Source organism: Pipistrellus hanaki, assembly GCF_964339955.1.
Source record: "Pipistrellus hanaki genome assembly, chromosome: 2".
NCBI lineage: Eukaryota > Metazoa > Chordata > Mammalia > Chiroptera > Vespertilionidae > Pipistrellus > Pipistrellus hanaki.
This window is the reverse complement of record NC_140504.1, coordinates 47257045-47276548: the sequence shown is the minus strand read 5'-3', so window position 1 is coordinate 47276548 and position 19504 is coordinate 47257045. Positions and strand designations below refer to the sequence as shown.

General features: G+C 51.8%; 1 long non-coding RNA gene across 1 annotated transcript in view; it reads left to right on the top strand.

Moving 5' to 3' along the window:
* LOC311616422 overlaps positions 1–19504 on the top strand; it is a 299958-nt gene that overhangs the window by 72384 nt on the left and 208070 nt on the right. The gene's annotated exons all lie outside the window — the stretch shown is intronic.

Below are 19504 nucleotides of genomic sequence, written 5' to 3'. Positions count from 1 at the left end.
TTTTATTTTTTAAAATTTTTATTTATTTATTTATTTATTTTAAAGAAGAGGGGTCTTGTTGCGGGTATGAGAGGGCAGTGTGCACAGGAAGGGTCCCAGGATCAGAGCGTTGTTCGCTCTGCCCCACCGATGAGCAAATCGCCTCAGAGCAGCTAAGTGAGTCCACCTGCGTGAGTGTGGCTGGGCCAGGGCTTGGACTATGCTTTGCTCTTTCTGTAGAAGAATCCCTGCTCTTTCCCTTCCAATTCCACTTGTCAGACCCCCTCTAACCCCTCCTCAGTGTCATCTCCTCCCCGTGGCCCTCCCTGAGGCCTCCAAGCAGAATCCACCAGAACTCCCATGGCACCCAGTCTACCCTTCTTCTGCCCCCAGAGACAGTCTGCCCGCCCATTGGCCGGGGAGCCCCTGGAAGGCGGGGCTACAACACATTGTCTTTCCTTCCCTGCCCAGCACATGGGCTTCCCTGAGTGTAGAACTGAAGGTACTCAGAGCGTCCTGCTGCCTCAACACGTGAGCTCCCCAGCTCTGCCACCCCCTCCCCCAGGCCTCAGAGGTGAAACTGCATAACCCCCACTCCAGGCCTGAAGCATGTATCCTGTGTAGGGGAGCCCAGGCCACGATATGGGGGCTGAGAGGGAACCTTGCTGTCAGTTATGGTTTAAAGGGGCCTCTCCCATGGCGGGCCCTACACCAGGCAGGAGAATGGGTATGGTGCACCCCATGCTTGCCTGTGGGGAGGAGATTTCGGAATCCATGGAGGACTCTGTCCTCTGAGTTGTTGTGATGGCAGCCCTTCCCCACCTCTCGTCCTGTTTTACCTATGGCAGTAGGAGGTCAGTAGCAGCCGGTGTCATTCTCAGGATGCTTCCACTTCCTGTCAGGAGCTCAGTGAGGACAAGATTTAAGTCTGGTCTAGGTTAAGGTGACCAGACCATCCTGCTTTTGGCGGGACAGTTTAGGTTTGCTCTGGCACCTAGTTCTGTGTGGGAGGGACCCAAGGCAGGATTTTTAATGTTTTAGAAATATATTTTTTATTGATGATGGTGAGGAAGGGAGAAGGAGAGAGAGATAGAAACATCAATGATGAGAGAGAATCATTGGTCGGCTGCCTCATTGGGGATCTAGCCCTCAACCTGGGCATGTTCCCTGACCACGGAATCGAACCGTGACCTCCTGGTTCATAGGTCAGCACTCAACCACTGAGCCATTCCTGTTTGTCCCAGGACTGTTGAAGGACCTCACAGCTCCCGTAGTGAGTGAGCCCCCCACCATTTCAAGCTCGGCTCTGGGCAGTCTGCGCTCGCTCTCTCTCTCTCTCTCTCTCTCTCTCTCTCTCTGCACTGTGGCTTCTCCCTCCATGGAGGGAACCCTGCAGGGGGCCAGGTCTCTCAGGAGGCAGGGCACAGCGGTGGTAGGAAGAGCCTGGGCTTTGGAGTTGAAAAGACCCGAGTTCAACTCTTGCCTCCACACTTTCCTTTGCGTTGCCTTGGCAACGGCTTCATCTTTCTGGCTTCACTGTTATTATTTCGAAAAGTGAAGACAATATTCACCCCAAAAGGCTGCTGTCCTGGGCAAAATGAGATAATGTTGGCAGAGTGCGGGAGCACACAGTAGGTGCTCAAGATATGTAGCTCCACCACTGCCCTTCCCTTTGATGGGAGGAGGGATATGAGATTTGCCCCCGCGGGGACTCACCGGGCAGTTCCTTGCCTCTGATTACATCTGTGTGCCAAGTGCATGAGGCTGCACATGTGACTTGTGGGGAGAGGGTTTCCTTCCCTTCAGTGCTACTGTGGCCTGGAGGGGCCCCAGGGGAACTTGCTCCGGCTCCTCCCGGACAGAATCCCAGGCCTGGTTCCTCACCAGCCTAGCCCCGCAACCCGGGCGGCTGAGAGGGTGACACCTGCCTCCTGTACAGCCCGGGCTGTTGCAAAGGTGCCCCGTCCCCGCCTTTCCCCTCCCCACCCCAGTATCATTGCCAACACCAGGCTCATCAGTTTTACTGCGAGCACCACTGTTTTTGTAAAAAAAAAAAAACCTTTAAGACGTTAAAGAGCCGTGCACCCTGTGTTGGTTCAAAACTTTTTTTTTTTTTTTTTTTTTTTTAAGCAGCAGAAAAAAGGAGGGAGAGACGCTTAGAAGAAAAAAGGGATTCCAGCCAACAGCTCTGACTCGGTTGTCAGCCAAATAGAGGAAAGAAGTGAGTAGCAGAGATTGGCTTTCAAGGCTGTTTGCTGAGCCAAGAAGGGCGGTTGCCAACCCAGCAGGGGCCTGGGGCCAAGGCCTCCTCAGGGGGCGAGCATCCTGCCCCCCTCCTAGCCCCATTTCTCCCGCTGTGTGCTAGATGGGGCTCTTTGATGCTGGGGTGCTGGGGTGCCAGGAGGCCCGCAGGGTCTGGCTCTCTGGGCTGGGCCTGCTTCCCCCACTCCGTTCCAGAACCTCCAGGGAGGGAAGGAAGAAGGAAAGTCAAAGCCCTGGCTGGGTGTATGATCCCGAGGCTTAAGCAGAGAGACTGTCCAGTGACCCCTCACCTCCACCAGCTCTCAGTCTGGGCTGGGTGGGAGGTGGGATGGGGAGGAGAGAGGCTGGGAGGGGGAGAGGAGGAGGAGGTTGTGGGGAATGGTGGGGGTGTGTGTGCTCAGAAGGTGCTCCTTCTCTTGCACTCCCTGCCTGGCTCAATTTCTTTGACATTAACTGTCCTATTTCTCGGACCAGGTGACTTGTTTTCCCATCTCTGTTCCCTGCCTGTCTTAGCTAGGTCTCAGCCCAAATTCCAACGTCCCTCCTTGGAAATGCAGGCAAAGCCCTGGAGGCAGGGTCCCTGCTGCTCTCCCCTCTCCTCAGGGTCCTGTCCTGCCTGGGCTGTGCTCCCCAGGCTGCTGGTAGTCCCAGGGCACTGACCTCCCTGGCACAGGTGTTTGGCACCTTCCTCCGGTTGCAGGCTGGATGGAGACCTTGGCAGTGAGCATGCTGAGAGTTGGGAAGTCCTGAAAACCAGCCAAGGCCCAGCTAGAAAGAGATGAGGGGATAGAACTGGCCAGACCCACGTCAGGGCAGCTGCCACCAGCAGCCACTGAAACCTCACCTGGGGCCCTGGGGGCATGGATGGGAGGGGGAGGCGGGGCTGGGAAGGAGCTTTCTCCCATCAGCTGTGCCTTGTGCTACCCGCTACCCTACCCGCTGGCTGGTGGCTGTGCCTGACATTCCTGCTTCTTCACCACAGTGTTAAAAGGCAAACGGAGTTGGGGGAAGGCCGGGCTCCAGAGCAGGGGTTCCTGTCCCTTCCTGGGTCCTAGTGGGGTAACCGGCTCACAGACATCTAGAGAGAAGAGATCAGAAACCGTGGGTGCCTTACTGCCAGCCGATTGTAACGACTGGGAAACTGAGGCCCAGAGAGGGGAAGGGACTCACACGATGGCTGAGCCTGGACAGGAACCCAATCTGTGGCTGCTCAGCCCTGGGCTCCTTTATCCCCTGCGGCCCCTAATGACTAAGCAAATCGAGGCACCTCACCGGGCCCAGAGAGCAAAGGGCTGTAAATCCACTAATGAGCAAGGAGTGTACTTTGCACAGAGAAAAGGTTTCCTGATCCTGTGCCCACGGCTCCCTCCTCCACTGACCGCTTGTTCCCAGGTGTGAGTCAGGATGGGCTTTCTGGTCGAGGGTTTCCTCCTCCAGTTCATTTCCAGTCGCTGGAACGCCAGCACGAGCGATTATCCACGCAGGTTCCCGGACACGGGATGGGCGTGGCTCTTCTGGGTCCGGGAGGCACCTCCTGGGATTCTGCTTTCAGGATGAGCTGCTCCAGATTTGCAGGTCCATTTCCCTCTCTGCATGCACAGGTTCTCCAGAAGCTCTTGTTTTCTGGCACCATCTCCAGTGGGGGGCAGTGAGGAGGGCACATGGATGAAGGAGAGGATCTGGGGGTGACGTCTGAGAGGGCAATTGAAGTGGGGGTTTCCCGTGGTGATGGTGGGGTGGTGTCCGTTCTCCCCATGCCCTGCCATCTGCTCTGGCCCTGTCATCAGACTGATGCCTGACTGAGGTCTTCAATTCTGCTCCAAGAAATCCTTTCCTGGGCTCCCCACTGCTTATGTGATAAAGTCTACATGCTTTCACTGCCCCTCTCACCGCGCCCCCCCCCCCCCCCTTCGCCTGGCTTCCCTAGCTTTTGGTGCAATAGACCCCTCACTTTCTGCAAACCCTCTCCCCCCTCTGTCCTTCATGCTTTCCCTGCCCACCTCTGCAACCCACTCGGTGCTGTTTGCTCCCTCCCACCCTCCTCCAGCCATGCGAGCCTCCTTTCAGTCCCTGGGTCCAACAGCCCACGCCCACCTCTGCACCTGCAGTCCCTCTGCCCCCACCCCGCCCCACTTTGTCCTGGGGAGCTTCCACTGCTCTCTTAACGCCTACCTTCCACATCTCTCCTCGGCACCCGCAGCCCCTTTCTCTCCTCTGCATTGCTCTCTGCACAGAACCTCAAACAGCACTGACACTGTCAGGAACACCTCTTTCTCCGTGTGAGAATGAACTGCTCAAGGGCAGGCCTGCTCCTCATTCACCGTAGGCTGCCCAGTGTTTAGCATTTAGTAAGCGCTTAAAAAAACATTCATTGAGTCAAAATAATCTCTTTCTTACTGGCCTGAGAGCTCCTCAAAGGCAGCCTGCCTCTGCATCCCCAGGATGCCCAGAGCAGTATTGGCCTCCCAGACTGCTCACAAATGCTTAATAAATTGAATTTCAGTGATGCTGTTATTGGGGGAAAAGGGGGTAATCAATAGTGTTTTCTATCCCTAAACACCCCCTGCTTGCAAACACTTGCAGGCTATCTTGGTGAGCAACCATTCTTGGTTTTCAAAGGTGAAAAGCAATTTGCCACAAGCAGAGAGTGACAAATACTCAGGATGGGAGAGGAAGGAGGGAGGGAAGCAATTATGGGAGGGGGGGCGGGAGGGGGCAGGCTGTCAACCCCACCTCCTGAGCTTTCCTTCTGCCAGTGACAAGGGAGACAAAGGAGGGTTATTGTCAGGAAATCTCACTAGCAATTCAAGAGACCAGGAAAATGCTCTGTGCTTCTTTCTCTGTTAGGAATCGGGGTCCACAGCATGAAGTACCCGGTTACATTCGAGGTGCTGGCCCAGGGCACAGGGACCCGACAGAGACTTCCACAGAACCCAAAACGTAAGATTTTAAAAAATATATTTTCATTGATTTTAGAGAGGAAAGGAGTGTTAGAGAGAAATAGAAACATCAATGATGATAGAGAATCGTTGATCAGCTGCCTCCTGCACGCCCCACTCTGGGATCCAGCTTACAACCTGGGATCCAGCTGTGACCTCCTGGTTCATAGGTTGATGCTCAACCACTGAGCCATGCCTATTGGACCCCTGAAACATTAGATTTAATAATGTCTCCACACATAGTCAGATCTCTGCCAACTCCAGGCTGCTAATTAAAAATGAGATTTTCACTTTGGTCATTCAACCGTATTTGTTAAGCTCCCTCCCGGTACCTACTCTACTAGTATTTGAATTGTATGGGGGAGACAGACTAAACGCACACATACACATACATACACACATGTATCGGAACAAGGAAATAGCAGCTAGTCCCTTGTAGAGAGTCGATGCCAAGCCGTGCTGGAGCTCACAGTCAAGGAAGGCTTCTTGGAGGAGACAGCTTTCGACCTGAGGTCAGACACAGGTCCTGGGGAAGGGCACTCAGGCTGAGGGCCCAGCAAGGGTGCATTGGGAGCAAGCTTGCGTGGTCCGACATCTGGGAGGAAGAGGGCGGGGGCCACATGAGGCAGCAGGTGTCAGATGGTCTTTCCTCTTTCCTCCTGACCTCTGCAATTCACACGGAGCGGAGCGGAGCTTGGCGGGAAGAGAACCGGGGCTCCTGAGATGGGGCTCTGGATCTGGCTCAGCCACTGATTTGTTATGGGTCCATCTCTCGGACCCCGGCTCCTTTTGAGAACTCCACTTCACTTTTTCTGGGCAACGTCTGACCACCACTCTGCAGAGCCATGCGGCTCCTGGAGGTATCTGCTGAGGCACAGATGCAAACAAGATAAAACATCACCGCTCCATCCGTGTTAATCTGCCTGAAGAAGCCCAGCACCCTGCCCGGGGTCTGGGTTGGGCCCCCCTTTTAAGATGAAGACCCCTCTTCAACCGTCCTGACGCGGGGTGGCTGGCTTTCCTCATGCCGACAGCTGGCCCACAGCTGGCCGGCTGCTGGCCTGGGTTCCGGCCTGAGGGGGTGGCTGTGTTGTCAGGGAGCTACCTGGCAGCCACGAGGTTCCAGCCTCCAGAATCGGGCCACCTCCCAGTGCCTTCGTCCCTCCCGCCTCCGGGTGCCTGGGGTGTGGATGTTGGCCGGTGAACACCTTGCACCAGACGCGTGTGTGGCAACCGGAGGACCACCCAGCCCCGAACAATCCGCCTGCGCGGTTCAGGGTGGGTTGTTTTCAAGCGCCGGCATGTTTTTCCTGGCACCGGGCAGGCCGCAGGCTCCATGGCCCGGAGCAGCCTCTGTGGGCTCTGTTCACACGGCGAGGGGAGAGGAACATGCTCTTGTGTGTGTGTAAACAGAAGGTTACGTAGGAACAGACTGTTTATAACCCGTTAAACGGCCTGTCCCGATGGATGCGGCCCCTCCCACACGTGCCTAACACGTCCAGGGTGTGCGGCGCTGCGGGCGGTACCAGCACTTCTGTTCTGAATAACCCTCTGTCCTCTGCGGGGTGGTGTTGGCTAATTCATACGAGGGAGGAGCTCAAATCCAGAGGCAAACAGAGGACCCTGGAATCCCCAGGAAGAGGGGGGGAGGGGGGGGATCTCTCATGCCCTTGGCTCAGGATCCCCTTTGTAGAATTTCCTCCCACCAACGGGTCTGTCCGGGAGTTCACTGCTCGAGCGCTCAGCTTTCAGAAGACTATTCCTTAGAGCAGCCAAAACCTGCCTCTAAGTGTCCGTTCCAGGGCGTGGGGCCAGCGAAGGCCCCGCCCCCGGCTGCCTGGTGCTGCTGGAAGCCAGCTATGATCTGGGGGGAGCTGCCTGCGATCCTCCAGCCGCTCCTCCTATGACCTGGTTTAGACCCCCTCCCGGCTGGCCAAGCTCCATGACTTCCCTAGAAATGTGGCTTCCAGGTGCGCATCAAAGCGCTGCAGAGGGGGCAGGAGAGTCCAGGTGTCCTCAGAGGGAGAGGGGCCGGCCGGCCACCTGCTGGGCTCCTCTCAGGCCCTGCCCTGGGCCAGGTTTACCCCCGGGGTCTTCATCTTCCCCTGTGTGGCAGGGGGAGTACTAGCCCAGGCTCATGTGATTTTATTTATTTATTTTTTAAATATAATTTATTGATTTTTTACAGCGAGGAAGGGAGAGAGAGAGCTAGAAACGTCGATGAGAGAGAAACATCGACCAGGTGCCTCTTGCACACCCCTTACCAGGGATGTGCCCGCAACCAACATACATGCCCTTGACCGGAATAGAACCTGGGACCTTTCAGTCCGCAAACCGACGCTCTACCGCTGAGCCAAACCGGTTTCGGCCAGGCTCATGTGATTTTAATAACAGCACGTGAGCATCGCGCCTTCGCTATGGTCAGGGGCATACTCACACTAAGGCTTCGGGCAACCAGGGATTACCACCCGGGGTTACCACCCGGTGGTATAGCTGAGGAAACTGAGGCTCGGGGCTGAAATGATGTGACCGTGGTCTCAGGAAAAGGCAACACTACCGTGGACGGAACCCATGGGTTCTGAGGCCAATCAAATGCCTTTTCCATGCTCTGGAACAGCCCAACCTAGCGGGGGAGATAAGACAAGATCCTAAGGAAACAAGGGACAGTGCGTCCTGTGTGTTCTCGGGGCGTGGCCAGGGGCATGGCTTGGGCCTCAGGTCCTGTCCCCCTCCCCCCTCTGTACCTCCCACTGCTCAGGACCAGCGGCCAAAGGGAGGAGCTGGGTCTTCAGGCCCCTCCTGCTGCCATGCTCAGGCCCTGAAACCAGAACCAGGGTCTGCCCCTCCAGCTGGGGCCTGGGATGGGCCAACAGAGAGTGGCAGCTCTGCCACAGTCCTCAAGGCCCGGAAGCCTGAGGGCACAAGGACTGGCTGTCTTCCCAGAAAAGCAGTTCCCTGTCTGCCTGGCTGTCCTTGAGCCCCGGCCCAGCTCTGTCCCGTGGCAGGGTCCGGCAGCATGCAGGGCCTAGGAGGAGAGCAGGCCCCCAGGGATAGGGAGAGCCTCCCCGTGAGGCAGGGCCCCAGGCCCACCTCTCCTTGCCCTGGTCTGCAAGAGAGGCCCCAATGGCAGCTGGGTTCCCAAGCCAGGCCCCCATTCCTGGAAACTGGGGATCCCAGGGCCCCAAGTGGAGTCACTTAGAGTGGGAGATCAGTGTCTGGAGAATTCAAAGGAAACACTTTGTTTTCAGGGAAGAAGACAGGGCAAAGGTCACCTCCCTGTCCTGGATGAGTGAAGGGCCCAGAATGGCCCATCTCTAACCCATCTCTGCCAGGGAAGGGGGCACGGGGTGGATGGGGCCAGAGTCACTGCCCTTGCCCACTCCCCTCCGTGTCTGAAGTGCCCGGGCTCAGCACGGTTTGTGTGTGGCTGGGGCCGTTCAGGAGGAGACTTTCTGAAGCCCAGACCTGGCCACCGTGAGCAGAAGCTTTCGTCTCCTGAAGACAGTGGAAGAGGCCTGCTGGGGGAGGCGAGACCTTCCCCGAGGTGTGGGGTTCGAAAAAGCAGGACGATCTTGCAGCCAAGAGGTGGGTGTGACCAGGCATGGACACGGGTTCTTGTGACCTAGGGGCAAAGAAAAGAACCAATCCTGTTCTCCAGACGGCATGCTTGTGTGAGGGGTGGGGGTGTGCGGGGTGGACAGTGGACAGGAAAGAGGCCATTACTCCTCTCTGCTGGCTTTGAGGGTGGTGCACTGAAAACACCCATGGGAAATACAATGAATGAAAAGACCTGCTTTCTAGCCCTGATCTGCCATGACCAACAGTGATGTGCTGTAGAATGGGACCGAAATTTCCATCATCTAATAGGCTTGCAAAAAGCTCGCACCTCCCCCCGCCCCCCTCAGCTTTCCCCCGTGTAGGGGTGTAGGGAGGAGGAAGGGCCACGTAGGATCTTGAATCATCCCTTCCACTAGGAGGAGCACTTGGCACTTCCAGAAACTGATTTCTCTGCATGGCAGGAGGAGAGGGTGGAGTAGAGCTCAGTCTGCCCTGCTCCGCCCCCGGCCCCCATCTGCCCCCCACTCCTTCCCTCCACCCCTCCCTCCAGGCTACCCTTAGGGCAAACATGGGAGCAGGTCCTTCCATCTCCCTCTGCCAGCCCTTGCCCTCTGCCAGCCCTCCCACCGCTGGCAGGCTCTCACAGATGGAGGAGGAGGCCTGGCTGCCAGGAAGGGTGGGACTGCCAGGCAGGCCCAACCGCGGAGTGACCCCACCAGTCCCGGAAACTCTCCAAACCTTGGACCTCAGCGGGACATCCGGCAACTCAGCAACTCAGAGGGTGTTGGCCTGTCAGGGGACAGAGAGCTGCGTGTGGGATGCCTCTGAGGTCAGTGGCTGGAGACTCAGTAGGAGAAAGGAAGAGCCTTGTTTGATCTGTTCTGGAGTCAGAGGGCTTTGCCATGTGCTCACAGTGTTAGCAGAATCTGAGCTGCAGCCCTCAGAAATGCTTTATCTCCTCCCGGATGCTGCCATGGGGCCATATGCATATCCTAGATTTATTAATTTTTAAAAATAATAATCGTCAACACTTGTTGAGGAGTGTTCACCATGTGCTGTGCACTTGTTAAGCTTGCCACCTAAATGAATCCTTCAACAACTCAATTAGACAAGATGGCTGTTAGGCTCATTTTATAAATGGGGAAAGGGAGATTCTTTTGCCCAAGGCCACATGTGTACTAATCGCTAGAATCTGGGTCCAAACTCAGGCAGGTCTATTTTATTAATAGGGTCCCTTGGGTTCTTAATTTTCTTGGAAGGCAAGAACCACAGCACTCTAATCTCTGCAAAATGCCTGGTCCCTGGATGGTACCCAATAAGAATAAGTTGAATGGCCAAAACCAGTTTGGCTCAGCGGTAGAGCGTCGGTTTGTGGACTGAAAGGTCCAGGGTTCGATTCCAGTCAAGGGCATGTACACTGATTGCGGGCACATCCCCAGTAGGGGGTGTGCAAGAGGCAGCTGGTCGATGTTTCTCTCTCATCGACGTTTCTAGCTCTCTATCTCTCTCCCTTCCTCTCTGTAAAAAATTAATAAAATAGATTTTAAAAAAAGAATAAGTTGAATGGAGCAGGATGCATATTTTGTGGTCTTATTCTCTCCCATTACAGACTGATGAAATGACATAAAATATACGAATGGACTGAGTTCAGCGGCGAGCATGGAGTAGGGCCACTTAAATCTGCAGGTGAGGCCCAGCTTTCCTCCTTTCTACATCACGAATAATATATTTTTATTTATCTTTTATTAATAGGGTCCCTTTTTCAGTATATTTTTATTTATTTCAGAGAGGAAGGAAGAGGAAGAGAGAGAGAGAGAGATAGAAACATCCATGATGAGAGAGAATCACTGACTGGCTGCCTCCTGAGCACCTCACACCGGGGATTGATCCCACAACCCGGGCATGTGCCCTGACCAGGAATTGAGCTTGTGAACTCCTGGTCCATAGGTCATAGCTCAACCATGTCGGCCAGGCACGAATAATATTTTTAGAGAACACAGCCTCCCATGGGGTGGGAAGAGTCTATGACTGTCTTTGAATCCCAGATGCTGCAGGTTTGGGAGTGGGGAGAAAAGACACCTGCTTTCTTTGCTGATGTCACTGAGGGAGCCCTCCTCTCCGGCCTTGGTGGAGATGACGTGGGTCTAGAAGCATGGCCTGCTCTGAGCTCAGAGAGGCTGAGTCCTGCTAATTGGCCAATGAGTGTGGGGAGCACAGCCTGTGTCATAGCACTGAGGGACGCTGGGGCTGCTGGGGCCTTGTGAGGGGGAAGGGGACTTTGGCGGGACAGCTGAGCTGACTCCAGGTCCTCTGGTTCCCATGCGGAGTCACAGGTGCTGCCTCCTCATTCCCAGCCACTGCAGACCTGGCCCTCCCTCAGGGGCCTCCTGCTGCCTGCCTCTTTGGTGCTCCATAGCAACTCCTGTGGTGCAGGCAGAGGCTGCAGGTACACACTGGCCTGGATGGCCCAAGGCCAGGCGGTCAAGGTAGAGCTGTCCCATATTTCCAACCCTTTAACCCTCTCTGGGCTGGGTCTCAACATGGACTTGGAATCAGTCAGAGTCCACGAAGAAAACAGAACTCATTCCAGACAACTCAGCAGAGGGAGAACTAACGATGAAGGCGCTGGAAGGGATGGCAGGGCAGACTGGGGTGAGCCATCGCCGCCACAGGAAAATGGCACCATTCCTGGACTGCATGGTCAGAGAGAGGAGGTGGTGTTCGCAGAACCCTGCAAGAGCCGGAACCCTGTTGGGAGCTCCCTGGCAGGGATGGGGACCCCAGAGGTGATCCTCCAGATAACGGGGAAAGGGAGAGAAAGAGTGGTTTCTCCACCCTTCTCCACCCCCCAGGCTTCTGGCTGGTTGGGACGTGGCAGAGGCAGCATGCAGGGGCCAGCCCCTGGGAGAGATAGTGGAGGAGGGGGAGGGGGCGGCATGGATTTGAGGGGAGGGCAAACCAATGCCCTGCCTAATCTGAAAGCCAAACCTTTGAAAAAGGCTGTGTCCTTCCAACACGACGATCTAGGGCAGGGGTCTTCAAACTACGGCCCGCGGGCCACATGCGGCCCGCAGAGGAGTCTGATCCGGCCCGCCAGGTTTTTTGGGCAGTGAGCGCAGCCGAGGTGTTACAGTAGGAATTAGTAGTTCATATAGTCCGGCCCTCCAGCTCTCTGAGGGACCGTGATCTGGCCCCCACTTTAAAAAGTTTGAGGACCCCTGATCTAGGGGTTTGGCCCTGAAATGGAAACTTGCTTCTGGAAGTAGTCTCAGATCCTCTGTCGATCACTGCAATCAATAGGAGAGCCCAAACCTTATCCTGCTGGGAGGATCTTTTTATTTTATTTTAATTTTTTTGAGGAAGGTCTGTTTCCTGTGCATTTTTCAAAGGATAGAGGTACCTCTCTGGTGCTTTTAATGAAGCATCATCAAGTTCATGTTAGCACATAGTATCAGTCTTTAGGGCAGAAAGATCGATGGAAGGCAGCAAGGTGGACTGACACGCACCTGAAGGGCCTACTGGACGCAGGGTTCGGAGACCTCAGGATCAGCCTCGGCTCAGACAAGTCACTCACCCTCTCTGAGCCCCCGGCTCCACATCTTTCCAATGGGAACTCTGTGTTTCCCAGGGTCCTGTCAAAGGGACACACAGAATGTAGGCCAGGCAAACGTTTGTGCCTGTGAACACATCCTCACAGGAGAGTTGCTCAGCCTTGTTTTGGAGTTGATGTTTGCCATTGGAGTCCTATGATCCTTGTCTGATAACCTGAGTCAGAGACAACTGGGTTCCAATTGGCTGGCTCCTATTCTCTTTTGAAGGAGGAACCTATTCCCCAAAGCTCTCAAGATGACCCTTTTCATTCTCCCTCCCTGGATCTCTCCTCCCTCCCTTCCACTTACTCTTTGTCAGGGGCTTGCTGGTTGCTGGCCCAGCAGAAGTAACAGAGTCAGACATAGACCCTCACAGAACTTACCATCTAGCACTTGAAAGTCTTGGCAAACAATGTCTGTTGAATACTTCCAGCAACAGGATGCTCACTACCATTGGACAGCCTATTTTTGGGGTTGGTTTTTCCTTGTTTAAACAGAGTGCTGCCTTCCTCTCTTGCTTGTTCTGACCTCTGGAGGTATATAGAGAACACATCTAACCCTGTTTCCTCTGTCACCGCCCTTGAGACGTGGGAAAATAAACAGGCTATGTTCAGAACATAGTCTCACTCTCCAGTTTCCACTCATGAAAGGGAAGCTGATTCTCTGTGAAATGAAACTCCTCAAGGTCCTGAGGTCAGAGCCAGGGTGGGTTGTCATCTGGGTGCTTGGGCCCTGCTCCTGTCCTGCCCGGGCTGAACAGGAGAGACTCGTGTAGGAGAGACTCGTGGAGCTGTGTAGGAGAGACTCGTGAAGGGACGCAAGGCGAAGGTTTGCAGGTGGCTGGGGAGGTGGGCCCGGGAGCTCGGGGGTCCGCCAGTCTGGAGTGGGGTGTACGTGAGGCATAGTTGGCTGTCTGCCCAGGACAAGCTCGAGCTCCGGGTTTCTGGTCTGATTCATAGCTTCCTCTCTCCCCAAAGGGATCCCCTTTATAGCTCCCGAGGCCTGACCCCAGCGTCCCTGTGAACATCCTCTGACAGCTGCATGGAGTGCAGCCGGGCTCCTGTGCCGGGTGCCAGCTGGACGTGCTTGGCGGCCGGGGCCTGGGAGCCACCCCTCGGGATGTCAGAGGAGAGCTGCAGCCGCCCTTCCGTCAGCAGGAAGCCCAGCCACAAACACTTGGACAGGAAGCCCAGGCGCTGGCCAGCTGAGCCAGATCTGGTTTCTCCTGCGTCTGAGGCTTTGGCCCGGGCTGGAGGAAGGCGAGCCAGGTGCTGTGGCCACACGGACGGGGCCGGCGGTTGGGCTCCCCCGTGGGCTGGGGATGTGGGATCCAGGGTGTGAGCGGAAAAGCATCATCACACTGGGCCAGAGGAGGTGCTTCCTGGAGGAAGGTCGAGAGAGCAGGGAACACAGCGTCTAGCAGAGCGGGGCCAGCTGGCCGAGATGTGCAGAGACTCCTTTTGCGACCGTTCCAGACACAATGTGTCCTTGGGCCCAGACCTCCAGCACAAACCCAGACCAACCTCCAGGTGCCTGCACCTCCGGGAAAACACCCCGCGGTCTCTCGGGGAGAGGCGTCCACACATCCCCAGCTTGACGCATGACTTCTCTCAGGGGAGGGCTCTTTCGTAACCTACCGAGCGGCTTCATGTGGTAATTAACAAAAAATAGAGTGAGCTCAGCCAGAGACAAAGGCAGTTTTGCATTCAGGGCTGACATTTTTGCTTTTAAATGCTCTGTGTGATTATCCTCAAGTCAGACTATGTGTGCCCACAGTCGCCAGAGGACCCCCGGGATTTAGAGCACTTGCATTTTGCACGAGTCACTCAGGTAGCCCGAGAGCCCAGTAAGAGGTGGCTGGCATCCGGGGACAGAGAGGTAAGTAGACTGACTCAAGGTCATGAAGCTCAGCAATGGCAGAACCAGGGCCACTGCCATGAGTTCTGCTGCTCTGAAAAGAGAACTTCGATGGTTACCTTCCAAATGCCCGGGCAGCTTTCACCCATGCCTTCAGGGGCCCTGCAATGCATTAGAGCCTGTGGGGAATATCCCATTGCTCTGTCAAAACCCATGTTGAAAACCTCCTCCTGGATGAACCTTGCCCGTGGCTTTCTCGGCATCCCCACAGCTTTTTATTTGTGCCATTTTAATAATTTAGGTTTTCTCATAGTCTATGGCAGGTGTTGGCAACCTGCGGCTCCGGAGCCGCATGTGGCTCTTTTTGTTAAGTGAAAAAACCCTTTTTCTGCACGATCCAGTATATAGCATTAAGGTAAGAAACAATATATGCAGTGTTATATTTGTTTTAATTGTCGCAATGGTTTTGCGGCTCCCAGGTTTTTTTTTTTTCCCTTTGAAAACAGGTCCAAGTGGCTCTTTATGTCTTAAAGATTGCCGACTTCTGGTCTATGGGATCTCCGGTTCTGACTCTAGACCACGTATCAGCCACTTTCTCTGTAGAGGGCTCGATAGTGAACATTTAAGCTTTGTGGTCCATTTGGTCTCTGTTGTGACTGCTCAACTCTGCCGTTGCAGTGCACAATCAGCCATAGACAACATGTACACAAACAGGTGTGGCTGTGTCCCAATAAAACTTTATTCACACACATAGGTAGTGGGTTAGATTGGGCCCTGGCCATGGTTTGCTGACCTCTGCTTTAGCACTCCTTGAAGACAAAGACTTATTTGTTTCCATACAACCAGCATCCAGCACCCAGGGTGCATCGACCATAATTATACTTTGTGCTGAAGAAGAGTTCAGTGTTAATTTAATGAATGAATCTATGAACAAATGAGTGAGTTTGCAAACAAAAATATTATAGAACTGTTGGGCTTCAATTTTGATGCTCGTCTGGAAGCAATAATCTACGGCTGAGTATAATCTGATTGAGGGGGATTTAGGCCTGGTTTAATCACCAATTCTGCTGCGTTCTAGATGTGAAAATTTGGGCACATAACTCCTCTTTCTTAGCATTCCCATATTAGATATACGGTGCTACTACCTCAGAGAGCTGTGGGTTGAAGAGAGAATGTATGGAAAGCCTGGGCCCAGGGCTGGGCACAGAGTAAGTGCTGAACTGACGGAGGCATTGCTGCTGGAAGGAAGCAGTGCGCAGGGTCAGGGTCTAGAGTGAGCCTCAGCATCCTTCTGCCCTCTGACACATGGACAGGATATTGTGGGAATAAATGGAAGGATACCCCTTAGCCTGGAACAAGCAGGCTCATGAAATCCAGGCCATTTTGCAGAAGTGTCTGCATGAGACTCTCCTATAGGCATCCCCAACTCACTGTCCAAAACAGACCTCCTTGTCTCTATTCTCTGTCTTGCCACTTTTCCTTCATCTTCCCAGATCCCAAGTCAGGAATCTGAAGGCCATCTGCAAAGCCTAGCTCACTCCTAACCCACAACCAGTAGCCACCAAAGCAGCCACCACCTCCTACCTCCCACGCCCTGCCTGGTCAGGGTCTCTCACCTGTGCTATTGTACTAGCTGCTTCCAGTGGCTCTCAACTCCATCCATTTAACCACTTTGCTGTTAGCTTTACGTTTCAAAATACAAGTCTGGCACTGTCCTGTTCACTTTCTAAAGTCTTCAGTGGCTCCCCATTCACAGCAGGCTGGCTTCCAGCTCCTTAGCCAGAACTCTTCTCCATTGGTCTATGATGGTCTTTCCAGCGTCACCCCTTGGCACTCTGCCTGCCGTATGTTCTAGCCCAGCGTTTTTCAACCGCTGTTCCGCGGCACACTGGTGATGTTGCCTGGTGTGCCGTAGGTGCAGACAAGACAAGAATTTTATAATTTTTCACTATTTTGTTTACTTAATATTTCATAATAAAGTAATTATAAAATACTTTCTTTGTGTTTATTTGATTCCTATTCAAGAGAATTACTTTATATATAGTCAATATAGGCACAGAGTTAAATTTTTTAACATTTTCTAATGGTGGTGTGCCTCGTGATTTTTTTCATGAAACAAGTGTGCCTTTGCCCAAAAAAGGTTGAAAAACTCTGTTCTAGCCTCACCGGTAAACCTCACTGTATGCAATCTCCTCTCTTGTGTATTTTTATGCTGCTACCTGCTCCCTCCTTCTCACACCCCATAATTCCCAACCTCTTTAAGATATAACAGATCACTCATTGAATGGTATCCCTTGGTCCTGGAGTTTTTAAACACAGCTCTTAAAGGTATTTCACTCAGTTCCAGTTTGGAACTTAGCTCTGGGAAAATATGTACCACTGGCATGCTAATAATTTTTTTTGTTTTTGTTTTCAACTAAAAGGGAACTTATAGAGCAGAGGTTTTCTGTGTGGAGCTTCCCTGGCATATCAGACATATCCAGGCAAGGGGCGTATGGATCAACTTGTTGTAAGTAGACATGAGGCTTCTAGTCCACACGAATAATGATGTGGCTAGTACCAATGCCTTTTGAATAAATTGCTCTTTTCAAATTCCTCTTGTGTCCCAGAGCACAGGGCTCCTTCCTGTAGTAGGAGCCTCCAGGAGAACCTGTGACCACGTGTGAATCCAACATGACAGGAAGCTGAGACTTGGCCTCCTGCAACTTCAAAGGCTGCTGAGTTTGGAATGAAGAATGAGGCCTCCAGGAAGGGTGAGAAGTCACATGGTGTTCTCCTTCACTCCTGCTGCTGGGTAACAGTCACTCTCCTTGTCCTTGGACAGGGCGTCAAGAGCAAACACCCAGGGCCAGCCCATTGGTCCTCTCTGTTCCTCTTTACTCAACCTTCAAACCAGTCACCTGCTGCCCACTCAGGCTTATGGAGATCCCCATGGCCGCTCTTGCTTCCCTGAGAATAGGGATCCAGGACATGGTGTCCTGCTCATTGTTGACGGGACTTTCATCCCCACCTGTGTGTATATCGGAGTTAAGTAGTGGTGTCCTTCCTGAAGACACAAAGGTTGCTTTTTTCTTTTAAGGAGTAATGGATAAAGACATAATTCTTCTCAGAGCTGAAAACTTGGGCGAATGCAATGAAATATTTTTTTTTTCCTTAAAAGTAAGAAAAAGACATTTGTTTTTTATTAAAATCTGTTATTACTAACCTCTCTGATGTACAATTCCTGTTCTGTTTAGAAGCAGTGAAGTGTAATGGAGAGAGAATGAAATGAAAAATTTTCCCTCTATCAGGAAGGGAAATGAGCTCATCTCTGTCTTATAAAAGGTACTTCTTGATGCTAACTCACCTCTACCCTAGAGCTGTCAGGAAAAACATGGCTGGGTTGAATTTGTATAGTGCTTTGAATTGTTAGTAAGGAAATACTGTTAGAAGCATATCTTGGTTTTAGAAACTTGAAATATTGAAACCTCAACTTATTAAACAAACAGATGGATGGATTTTGGCATGGTGAAGTAATCCACAGCATTGAAAAGATGAATATCACAATGCATTTAAATGTGATTAGATTTACTGAGTTTTAGCTGGACATTCTAAGTAAACTTTCTATGGCATAAAGCAGTTATAGGACATTTTAATCTTGTATTGATTAGGATTAGGTTTGGGTTTAAACAAGGTAGATGTTTGTTTCTCTCTCATATAAAAGTCCAGTGGGTGGTCTGGGGTTGACATCACCTCCCTAGTAATCAACACCCTGACTTGTTCATTTATTAATTAATTTAATCAGTCAGCAAATATTTAATCAGCACCAACTAGACAGTGACATTATGGAAGTGGGGAAAAAATAGACAAAATTCCTTGGCATATCATGGCGTTTACCTTTTTTTGATTCACTGTACATGGCCTTGACCTCATGGTCTCATATGGCAACATCTCTGCCTTCTAGCAAGATGGAGGAAAGACTGAAGAAGAAAAGGCAAAGAGTACACCTATGTAATCTCTTAAAAAAGGTTATTGGAAGCCACATGACTCTTTCCCCTACATTCCACACAGTGATTAGTCATACGGTTCCACCTAGCTGCAAGGGAAGCTGGGGAATGTAGTCTTCATTCCATGGTATCACCTCACACCCAGTTGAAATCTATTATCAAAGAAGAAGGGAAGATGAGTAATGGTGAGGGGTGGGGATCTATCAGTATCTTTCACAAATAAAAATTGTAATTGAAAAGATAATGCACTTAATTCATATAATTATTATTATTTAAACAAGCAACCAAATGTAAAAATTATTTCAGATTCTTTTGTTTTGTTACTAAATCTTTGAAACTCAGTGTCTATTTTACACTTACATCACTTACATTCTCTCACTCATTCACTCACATCTCATCTCAGTTCAGGTCAGTTCCATTGCAGCAAGTGCTCAGAAGCCACATTGGGCTGTGCAGCCCTGGAACTGGCAACTTGATGTATGGTCCTTGGGCCAACACCATTGATAACACTGGGAGCTTATTGGAAATGAAGATTATTAGACCCCACTCCAGACTTACTAAATTATAATCTTCAGTATAATGAGATCCCCAAGTGCGTGGTATGCACATCCTATATAATAAAAGGCTAATATGCAAATTGTCCCCTCAACCTGGATTTCCACTGGGAGTTTGACCAGGGGGTGGAGCCAGCTGGCCAACCACTTATGGCTCCTCCCCCAAGCTAGGTCCCACCCATGCATGCACGAATTCATGCACCTGGCCTCTAGTTAAAGTATAATATGCACTGTTTTATAATTCTTCTTTAGATGAGTCTAAAAAAAAAGAAAAGCTACTCCCAGTGAACTCTCTGGAATCAAGTGTGAACATTTATCAGAGCCCATCTTTTTTTGTGGACCCCATTAAATTACTAATGAGACCTTCAGAGAAAGGGCAATTGTAAAGAAATTACATTCAAACAAATAAATTAAGTTTAGTTAATTGACCAAGGGAGAGACCTAAAAAACCAAACAACATAAAATTGTTGGAGTATACTGAGTGGATGTAATTTTTAAGGCTATCCTCCAATGCCATGAAGACAGCTTTCAAATACATTGGGTTTATCTTAAACTTGTTGCCTGATTTTTCAACAGTTTTATTAAAATACAATTCACATACCATACAATTCATTGATTTCAATTGCACAATTCACAGTTGTGCAACCGTCACCATAGTACATTTTAGAACATCATCCCAAGAAGAAATCCTGTACCTATTGTCTGTGACTACCCCTCCTAGGCAACTACTAGACCACTTTATATCACTATGGACCTGCCTATTTTGAACATTTCATATA